Source organism: Arachis ipaensis, chromosome B3 (assembly GCF_059453495.1).
Source record: "Arachis ipaensis isolate K30076 ecotype BB chromosome B3, ASM5945349v1, whole genome shotgun sequence".
NCBI classification, from domain to species: Eukaryota; Viridiplantae; Streptophyta; class Magnoliopsida; order Fabales; family Fabaceae; genus Arachis; species Arachis ipaensis.
This window is the reverse complement of record NC_142438.1, coordinates 132,730,744-132,741,312: the sequence shown is the minus strand read 5'-3', so window position 1 is coordinate 132,741,312 and position 10,569 is coordinate 132,730,744. Positions and strand designations below refer to the sequence as shown.

At 38.7% G+C, this 10,569-nt stretch overlaps 1 non-coding gene across 1 annotated transcript; it reads right to left on the bottom strand.

Annotated features, from left to right (window-relative positions):
- Positions 1–10,059: 10,059 nt before the first annotated feature.
- TRNAG-GCC (transfer RNA glycine (anticodon GCC)) lies at positions 10,060–10,130 on the bottom strand. Its single transcript has one exon. It is a non-coding gene; the product is annotated as a tRNA-Gly (tRNA).
- Positions 10,131–10,569: the final 439 nt, after the last annotated feature.

Genomic DNA, 10,569 nt, shown 5'->3' with positions numbered 1-10,569 from the left:
TCACAAGCTCTCGGTCTACTCAGGGTCTCGACCTGTACAACAAAGAAGACGCAAGCTCGGCCCAGAGCGAGCCCTAGTAGTAGAAGAGCAAGTGCAGGCGCTCCTAGAAGCCGGCTTCATCAGAGAAGTCAAATACCCAACATGGCTAGCCAATGTAGTGCTAGTCAAAAAACAAAATGGTAAATGGAGAATGTGCGTCGACTACACCGACTTAAATAAGGCATGTCCCAAGGACCCCTATCCACTACCAAGCATTGACGCCCTAGTGGACTCTAGCTCGGGGTATCAATACCTGTCATTCATGGACGCCTACTCAGGGTATAACCAAATCCCGATGTACGAACCAGACCAGGAAAAAACGTCATTCATCACGCCTAGAGCCAACTATTGCTACGTGGTCATGCCATTTGGATTGAAAAATGCAGGGGCCACATATCAGAGGCTGATGAATAAGGTGTTTGCCCCCCACTTAGGGAGCTTAATGGAAGCATATGTCGACGATATGCTGGTAAAAACCAAGGAAGAAGTCGACCTCCTATCCGACCTCTCACAAGTCTTTGATACCATAAGGTTGCACGGGATGAGACTAAACCCTGCAAAGTGCGCCTTCGCAGTGGAGGCAGGAAAATTTCTAGGATTCATGCTAACACAAAGAGGGATCGAAGCCAATCCCGACAAGTGTAGAGCTATCCTAGAGATGAAAAGCCCGACTTGTTTGAGAGAAGTCCAACAGCTGAATGGCCGACTAGCAGCTCTCTCCAGATTTTTGGCAGGATCAGCATTAAGATCCCTTCCACTGTTCTCCCTACTAAAAAAGGGGCACCAGTTTGAATGGACCCCCGAATGCGAGGAGGCGTTCCAGGAGTTCAAAAAGTTTTTGAGCCAACCTCCTATCTTGACCCGACCTATAGCCGGAAAAGACCTCATCCTATACCTCTCCGTGGCAGACAGGGCTGTCTCAGCAGCCTTGATAAGAGAAGAGGAGGTCAGGCAACACCCGATCTACTTCATCAGTAAAGTTCTACAGGGCCCTGAGCTAAGGTACCACAAATTAGAAAAGTTTGCCTACTCCTTAGTAATAGCCTCTGGAAGGCTACGGCCTTACTTTCAGGCTCACACAATAAGAGTCCGCACGAACCAACCCATGAAGCAGATCCTCCAAAAGACGGATATTGCAGGAAGAATGGTACAATGGGCAATAGAGCTCTCCGAGTTCGACTTAAAGTATGAAACTCGGACGGCGATTAAAGCCCAGTGCCTCGCCGACTTCGTTGCTGAATATGCAGGGGATCAAGAGGACAGACCGACTACCTGGGAACTCTACGTGGATGGATCCTCCAATAAAACAGGAAGCGGCGCAGGCATAATATTGGTAGATGAAAGGGGAACCCAGATAGAAGTTTCCCTCAAGTTCGAATTCCCAGCTTCAAATAATCAGGCAGAATACGAAGCCTTGATCGCAGGATTGAAGCTGGCTGAAGAAGTCGGTGCTACGAAAGTGATGGTATACAGCGACTCCCAGGTGGTGACCTCTCAAATAAGTGGGGAATACCAGGCAAAAGACCCAACTATGAAAAGGTACTTGGAGAAAGCCTCGGGGCTCCTAGGGCGCTTTGCAGAAACCGAGGTGAAACACATAACTCGGGATCTAAACAGCAGAGCAGACGCCCTATCCAAGCTAGCAAGTACCAAGCCAGGAGGAAATAACAGAAGCTTGATTCAAGAAACCCTCCAGGAACCTTCAGTGGTAAAAACGGAAGACACACTAGAAGTCTTTGAAGTGGTCGGGTTAAACCTCGGATGGATGAACCCCTTAGTCGAATACCTAAAATTCGACATCCTCCCTAAGGAGGAAAAAGAAGCCCAGAAAATCCGAAGGGAAGCACAACATTATACTTTGGTGAAAAATGTTCTCTACAGAAGGGGGATATCAACACCATTATTAAAGTGTGTACCGACCTTAAAAACCACCGAGGTGTTGGAGGAGGTACATAGCGGAATCTGCGGGAACCATCTCGGAGCCAGGTCATTGGCCAGGAAAGTGATCCGAGCTGGATTTTACTGGCCAACCTTACAGAAAGATGCCACAGAATTTGTGAAAAAGTGCCAGCCATGCCAAATGCATGCAAATTTCCACGTGGCTCCCCCAGAAGAGCTCATTAGTATCACTTCTCCATGGCCCTTTGCAAAATGGGGAATGGATTTGTTAGGTCCTTTTCCCCAGGCGCCAGGACAAGTTAAATACCTAATAGTGGGAATAGATTACTTCACAAAGTGGATAGAAGCAGAACCACTGGCCACCATCACTGCACAGAGAAGTCGGAGGTTCCTCTACAAAAATATAATCACAAGGTATGGGATACCTTATTCCATTACCACAGATAACGGAACCCAGTTCACCGACTCCACCTTTAGAAGCCTGGTAGCCAGTATGAAAATTAAACACCAGTTCACCTCGGTGGAACACCCACAAGCCAATGGGCAAGCCGAAGCAGCCAACAAAGTCATTCTGGCAGGGCTGAAGAAAAGGTTACAAGACGCGAAAGGGGCTTGGGCTGAAGAGCTCCAACAAGTACTATGGGCTTACAGAACAACTCCCCAATCCGCCACTGGAGAAACACCCTTCCGACTAGTCTATGGCATAGAAGCCATGATCCCAATAGAGGTCAATGAGCAAAGCCCAAGAGTGATTTTCCACGATGAGATCAGGAATATACAGGGACATAAAGAAGAGCTCGACTTGCTCCCTGAAGTCCGAGAAGAAGCTCAGATAAGAGAAGCAGCATTGAAACAAAGGATGACTACAAGGTACAACAAAAAAGTCATTCGAAGGAGTTTCACCCCAGATGACTTAGTCTTAATCAGAAACGACATTGGGGTCAACAAATCTGGGGAGGGAAAGCTCGCCGCCAATTGGAAAGGACCATACAAAATCAAGGAGGTCTTAGGGAAAGGCTATTATAAGGTGACCGACTTAGGCGGCACCGAGTTACCAAGGTCATGGCATGCTTGTAATATGAAAAGGTACTACAGTTAAAAGCAAACCCTACTCCCTGATGTACTCTTTTCCCAGCTTCATGATTTTTTCCCAAAATCAAAGGGTTTTTTCTGAAGAAGGGTTTTTAACGAGGCATCACAGTAGGGGCTAAGGGAAATAAATTAGCAAAAGCCCTTAGTAGCAATAAGGTACCTCCTCAATTAATAAAGAACTCTTTCATTTTAAATATCTCTTTCAAAATTCCCTTTTAAATTTTCTTTCTACGAAACGCGCCGATTTAAGCTCGACAAAACGTAAAAATCCCATGAACCGACCTAGATGGTCATCAGGATAAAACGACGAGGTACAAGTCGGTGTAAAGAGACTATGGAAGTCGATCATGATAAACTCGGGATCAGTCCGACTCACAGGGCGGAATGCGAAACCGAGTAAAATTAAAATGAATCGCAAAAGTAGCCTAAGTCACGAAGAACTCAATAAAACAAAATTGAGTACTAGGAATAACAAAAGAGATAAGGAAAAACTAAGAAAAAGGCTGCCTTGAGAATCAAGGAAATTCAGAAAAGCAAGCAAGTCCCAAAGAAAAGGTTTTTCCACAAAAGATCAAAGAGTCAAATGAACCACGAAAAAAATGCGCGCATAAGGTAACTTAAAACCCTTATCCAAAAAGGGCATTTATTTAACGCTAAATTAAACCCCTACTAAAAAAGGGGGATTACTGTTTCGTTTACGGCCTCAAAAGGCCAAAAATTTGTTCAAAACACCAAATATAAAGAGTTTAAAAAAGAGGGGCCCACAAGCCGGGCCCCGATAGCCAAAAATCACTTTTTTAGATCACCACCAGCAAGGTCAGGGGGAACGCCAGGAGCAGGAGTTGAAGAGGAAATCGGAGGAACGGTAGAAGAACTCGGAACGTCCTTAGAGCGAGGAGGGGACTCTACGATCCTCTGCCCCCGAGTCTTTAAATTAGACTCAGATTCCACTATGGGGGCAGGAGGATCCACGATGGCACCATCAATAACAACCTTATCAGGGTCCAAAGGAGAAAGGTCCAAGTCAGGAGCAATAACCCCGACCTGCTCCTTGAAAATCCTCCAGGCCTCATCAGCACCATCCGCAATAGAATCCTCCAACTCGGTGTAGGCCTTCCGAGCGTTCAGTAAGTCGTTCTTTACAGACACAAGATCAGCAAATAAACTATTGTAGCTGGCTTGCGCTGCCTTCCTCAACTCCACCTCCATGTTGCATTAGGCTTGCAATTTCTGCCCCTTCTCTCGGAGGCTATTCCTCTCCCCCTCCAGTTTGGCGACTTTCCCCTCCAACTCCTTCTCATGCTCTTGATATATACGAAGCCTACCCTCCAGCTCCTCGACCCTCGAGGTCGTCCCTAAAGAGCTGATGGGAGTCTTCTCAAATATATCCAAGAGTTTGCCACAAACCCCCGCCGTCTTGAGACTCTCCTCAACCACAGTAGTGAGGTAGTGCCGAACAGAAACATCATCCATACTCATACGAGCATGAGGATAGATGTTCTTTCGGACGAACGCAAGAGCGTCCGCCTCACCAGAAGTGCCAGACTCTAAGGTCTTGCGCTTCTTTGGCTCAGGTTCAGGAGTGGGTCGGACGGAAGGGGGTGGCAGAGAGGAAGCAGAGGAAGAAATTATAATAGGCTGAGAAGGAGTCCCAACGTTCCGAGGAGGAGGAGGAGGAGAGACAACCATCCTAACACCTCCAGACCTGGCTCGAGACTTTGCCTTGGCTTCCTGAACCCTCTGGTAAGACTCTTGAGCGTTTTTCTTTGCCATCTCTACAAAAAACAAATTGGTAGCCAAAATCAGACAAAGTCGGTAAAAGAAGTTACAAGTCGGAAACAAGCAAGAAACACAAAAAGCTACCTAATTGTGACTGGACAAAAGTCGGCGACCCCTGGAGAAATTTTTTAGTATCCAAGTATGGGGCCCTCCCCCACGCTTCTCGGAGGAACCCCACAATGGCTGCTTCTACCTCAGTTAAGTCATCCAGACCATATTTCTCGCAAGGGGAGGCCTCCAGCCAATATAAAGGAAATCGGGGAGAAGAATGATCATCCAGGAAAAAGGAGTGGTGACCCTCTACAGCTTGCACTTTGAAAAAGTAGTTCTTGAAGTCATGAAAGGATTCGTCAAAAAGGGTAAAAAGTCTCTGACCTTGTATGGCTCGGAACGACACCCACTGTTGTTTATTGTTTAGCCCACTGAAGGGTTTTGTCATATGGAAAAGATGGAAGAAAATCTTTAAAGAAGTCGGGAACTCTAAAGCCTGGCTGACAAATTGATAAATTTTCAAAAAACCCCAAGAGTTGGGGTGAAGCTGGGTGGGAGCGACTCGACAGTGACGCAAAACAGATATCTCAAAATTCAAAAAAGGAAGAAAAACACCCAAACGGGTGATCATGCACTCATACATAAAGAAAAAATGAGGGGCCGCCTCATCGACTCTTCCAAAACAAACCCGGTCTTCAGGACCCGGGACTACCAATTCGTATTTTGGTTCGTCATCCTCAGAAGTACAAATTCTGTGATGAGTGCGAAGGTTGGTAATGAACTCAGAATCGACTGAGGGCTCCTCCCCTAAGACCGTAACATCAACCCAGTGAGAGAGAGCATCTACAGAAGCCATTTCTTTTTATAAAAAAGGGGGGTAACAAACCTACAAGGGGAAAAGAAATGTCACCAACACGGTCTCTAAAGGGAGGAGGATGCGAAACTAAAGTCTACAAATCAAATTTATCTACAAAGGCATATTAAAGAACTAACCTTTATCCGGAAATAAGGGTTGGAAGCAAAAGCCTTCGAAGACGCAAGAACGCAGCACGAACGAAGGCAAGGAAAATTTGAAAGATCGCAGAAACGAAACAACGAAAGAGAGGGAAAATATTTATAAGAACGTTAGGTGCATAACGGTAAAATCGGGGCAATCATTAATGAAGATGCACCGTTACCAAGGCTATTAAATCCCTACGCACACCCCTAACGGACACGACGCTTGATTGGACGTAACTGTCAGAACCAAAAGGTCACGAAAAATCACGTCGGTTCTCAAACCATCACGTCGGTCCTCTCACAAATCGGCTACGACCCCGAGTTGAATACTCGAACCCAACTCTTAAAAATAAATTGGGCTCGAGTAGGGGCACTGTTTATACCCTGGCCCAATAAATAGGACCCAGGATCCAAGCAAAGAAGCCCAACCCAAAAGGGTTGGCCCTCCCCCAGTACCGGCCTTCATCCCCAGAAGTCGGTACTGAACACGACCTACTCCAAAGAAGTCGGATACGAGGATTAGCTGGCAGATAACACTCATTCGAATGAGTAACTGCCCCTAGAAACTCTCTAACCACTTCATAGAGCCATATCTTAACCTCCCTAAGATATGGGAACGGTTATCCACCTAAAAAGGTGGCACTACTTCAGCGGTGGTTATTGGTTCACCACTATAAATACCCTGACATCCCTCAGGTATCACTAAGTTCCAATACTCTCTAACCTGCTCCCACTCTTGCTAACTTAAGCATCGGAGTGTCTTTGCAGGTACCACCCCCCATTCTTTCACACGTACAAGTCGGACGGAGGAACACCGAGTTTCAGGTTCACTCGATAGTCACCTCCCTCACACGTTTGGGCCAACCAACGCCATCCGGCCCACTAATCTCTGGTTACCCACCGTAACAATATTATTGTTTAATTATTGACATGTGAAATAATTCGGTGTATTATTTTATTTATGGCTACTATTCAAACACTTATATTTAACTTAGTATATATTGCAAAATGTAAAATAAAGTAAAGTACGACTTTGTGGATGATAGACTGGACAAATTAAAGGCAGGTGGAACATGCTTATGTTAAATGCAGAACATGATGTGTTTTTTTTTTTCTCTCCGCCTTTAATTAGTTTGACGAGTATGTCTAGAATATGTTATATTATTCCAAAAGGGCTGAGTAAACTGTATTCGTTTATTATTACACTATGAACAACTATTAGTTGATGAATTGCAAGGAACAATATTCTTTATTTAATTTGATGGAGTAATCAAATCACAGTTCACACACATATCTGAGTTTCATGCTGAGTTTCTTTATTCAATATTCTTTATTGACATACGCTTCAGTATGCATGCTGAGTTTCATGCTAGCTAGAACTCTCTTTTTTCTTCATTTTTACGATGCATGTATCTGAATCTCACACTAGAACCTATCTATTTGCGTATATCAAATAAGTTGCCACCTGGTAGAAGATATAACTCTTAATATATAGAAGATATAACATGGCACAAAACAGATAACATATGCAATTATGCATATATGGCATTGGACACCTGGTCCTTTTTAACTCTAATTTATTTTTTATAATAAATTTTAAATATTTAAAATTGTTTTTTATTTTTAAATTAAATATTTATTTTTTAATAAATTAAACACTATTTTTTACACACCATAACAATTACTTAGGTAGTCTTTGTTTTGAGATATTGAGACAAAGACTGAGATTCAATATCATGTTTGTTGGTTCAGAGACTAGTACTAAAATTTCTGTTTCTGTTCCCAAAATTTCAATATTTCAGTACCTCTAAAAAGTAAGGATACAGGGGACTAAAATTTTTAGAGATGGAGACTGAAACTTTAATATTTTATACATAAAATACCTTCATTTCAATTAATTAATTCTAATTTACCTTTTATACAAATTAAATTAGAATTTCATTCTTGTTTCAATTTCTGTCTCCCACTTTATACCAAACAGAATACTGAGATTTATTTTAATCTCTCTTTCTTAGTCTCTGTCTCGCTCTCAATCTCCGTCTTTCTGTCTCTGTTTTTCTACCAAACGCTATCTTAATTTCTGTCTCTCAATTTCAGTCTTTTCGTTTACGTCTCTCTACCAAACGCTATCTTATGTATTTATATTAATTTGTTTATTTGAATTACTGGTATGTTATACTATATACACGTATAGCTTGGGCAATTGTTTACATGTGTGGTTGCATTCAGCTATCAACTCACCAAGGATATATACGTACATGCCTTATTGATATTTTGTTTTTAAATTAAAAAAAAAAAACATTATTCTAGCTATCAAATAACACTTATATTTTTTCAATCGTGAAAACTATAAAACTCAAATAATTCCACAGCTTAAAAAAATTACAATTATATATGGGCATGCAAATCATGTTGAAATTTGAATTGATATAAGATTTTGCTATTAATTAAGTAAATAACTCATGTATGTTAGAGTTATTCTATATTTTTTTATTCAAAAGTAACAACAGAACAAATAAACAAAATAAGAAATAAAAAATTACTTAAAAAATAAAGCAGTTTCGCACATTGCTATTCTCAAAATTTTTTTAAAGCAACGCAAAACTTTGTTTGATGAATACAAGTCTTCGTCATAATATTTGTCACTTTGTTTTCATCTCTCAAGATTAATCGTAATATTTAAAATTTTATAAAAAATCAACAAAATCAGAATTATCCTATAAATTATTGACAAAAGTAAAGATATTTACACAATCTATTTCACAAATAATATTTTTTTTACCTCAAATCCTAAGTTAGAATATATTTTTTTCAAATAGTAAATAATTCTGCTTGTAAAATATTATGATTTTCAATTATTTTTAAACAGTTTTGTTATTAATTTTTATTATAAAAATTTTGATTTAAATTTCTAATACACCAAATAAAATTATCTTTTAAAAGATTATAAATTTTATATATATTCTTCCAAACATAAGTGATTGTGTCTCGAAATCGACTGAAATAATATTCGAAAGAAAAACGGTATTTATGAAACAAAATATTTTGGAATTATTCTATATATCTCAGTATGCTGTGCATAATATATGAAACAAAATATTAAACATTTATGGAGTAATCCTGAACTCTGTGGACTATGTCCACGTTCACCAATAAAAGAAAATCTTAATTAGATATTTTACAAAGTAACTTCTAGTGTTTCTATATATGCTGCCTGCATCACACCATCACCTTAGTATTCAGTAACACGTAATAAGCATATTTATTAGGAACCACTCAGATAAGATGCCTAAAACTTTTTTTTTTAAAAGTATTTTTTAGTAATTAAAATTTAACATATATAATCGATTAAATTATATTATTTTTGTCAAAATTAGACTAGACAAATTGATTTAACTAAAAAAATAGTAAATAAAATCTTGAATTAGTCAAAATTAATATTATTTTTTTATAAAAAATAATTACAATACTCTTATTATAGAGAATGATTAAAATACTTTTAATATATATATATATATATATATATATATATATATATATATTTTAAAAATTCTAAATTCTAACCCTACGATAGAAAAATAAAAGATTAAAATTTAGGATTCTCAAAATTAATGTATATAATAGAAGTATTTTAGTCATTTTCTATAATAGGGTATTATAGTTATTTTCTATAAAAAAATAATATTAATTTAGATCAGTTCAAGATTTGATTTACCATTTTTCAGTTAGATCAATTTGTCTAGCCTAATTTTGACAAAAATAACACGATTTAATCAATTATATGTGTTAAATCTTAATTATTAAAAAATATCTTTATAAAAAGACGTTTTTAGCGTCTTTATCTGAGTGGCTCCCTATTTATTATTAGAATCTTGCTTACATCTGTTTTAATGATATATTTTAAGAATATCACAAAAAAATATTTTTCTAAACGTTATTAAAAATAATTTTTATATTTTTAATGTATTAAATATGTAAAAAAAATTAAAAAATACATATTATTATACCAGTAAAATATATCCTTAAAATACATGATAACTAGATTTTTATTCTTCTTCTTCTTTGGATCAATAATGGAAAAAAGGCTTGGAGCAATTACTTTGCGAAGTACAGTTGGAGCTAAGCTTGAAAAAATCGTTTGGCCCAACTGAAGTTTTGTATGTACAAAATGGTTAAAGGCTCTGACCACCAAAAACTCAAAAAATAAAACAAACAAGAGCTTATGTTAACCCAGAAAAAAAAAGAGAACTTGTAAATGTGTGCACCAGCCGGGAATCGAACCCGGGTCTGTACCGTGGCAGGGTACTATTCTACCACTAGACCACTGGTGCTTGATGGACACCCTTTCTAAAGATTTATATGGAGTTATAATAATGTTTTTAAAAATGCTATTCAAACACCAAAATCCACTACTAAAATAAACCACCAGTATATTTGTATATAAATACATATGTGATTTAATTTATTTTTAATATATTTTAATATGTATTTTATATTAGTGACTGATTTTAGTGTACACAAATTTTTGAGGGTCTCAACTTACAAAGGACACTACAGCTACAGAGTTCTTTGGGTAATTTTTGCCATCAGTAGTGTCACGTTATATTTGTTCTCTTTGTTCTTTTGTTCTCTTTTTGGTTTGTGTTTTCTTTTGGTGCGTGCTGTAATCATCGCTTACTAACTTATGGTAGCTTCTATACTTGTATTTTCTAGGTGGTCAAGCAAAAAACCCTTATGTGTTGTACAACTTAATTCTGATGATGTCGCTTC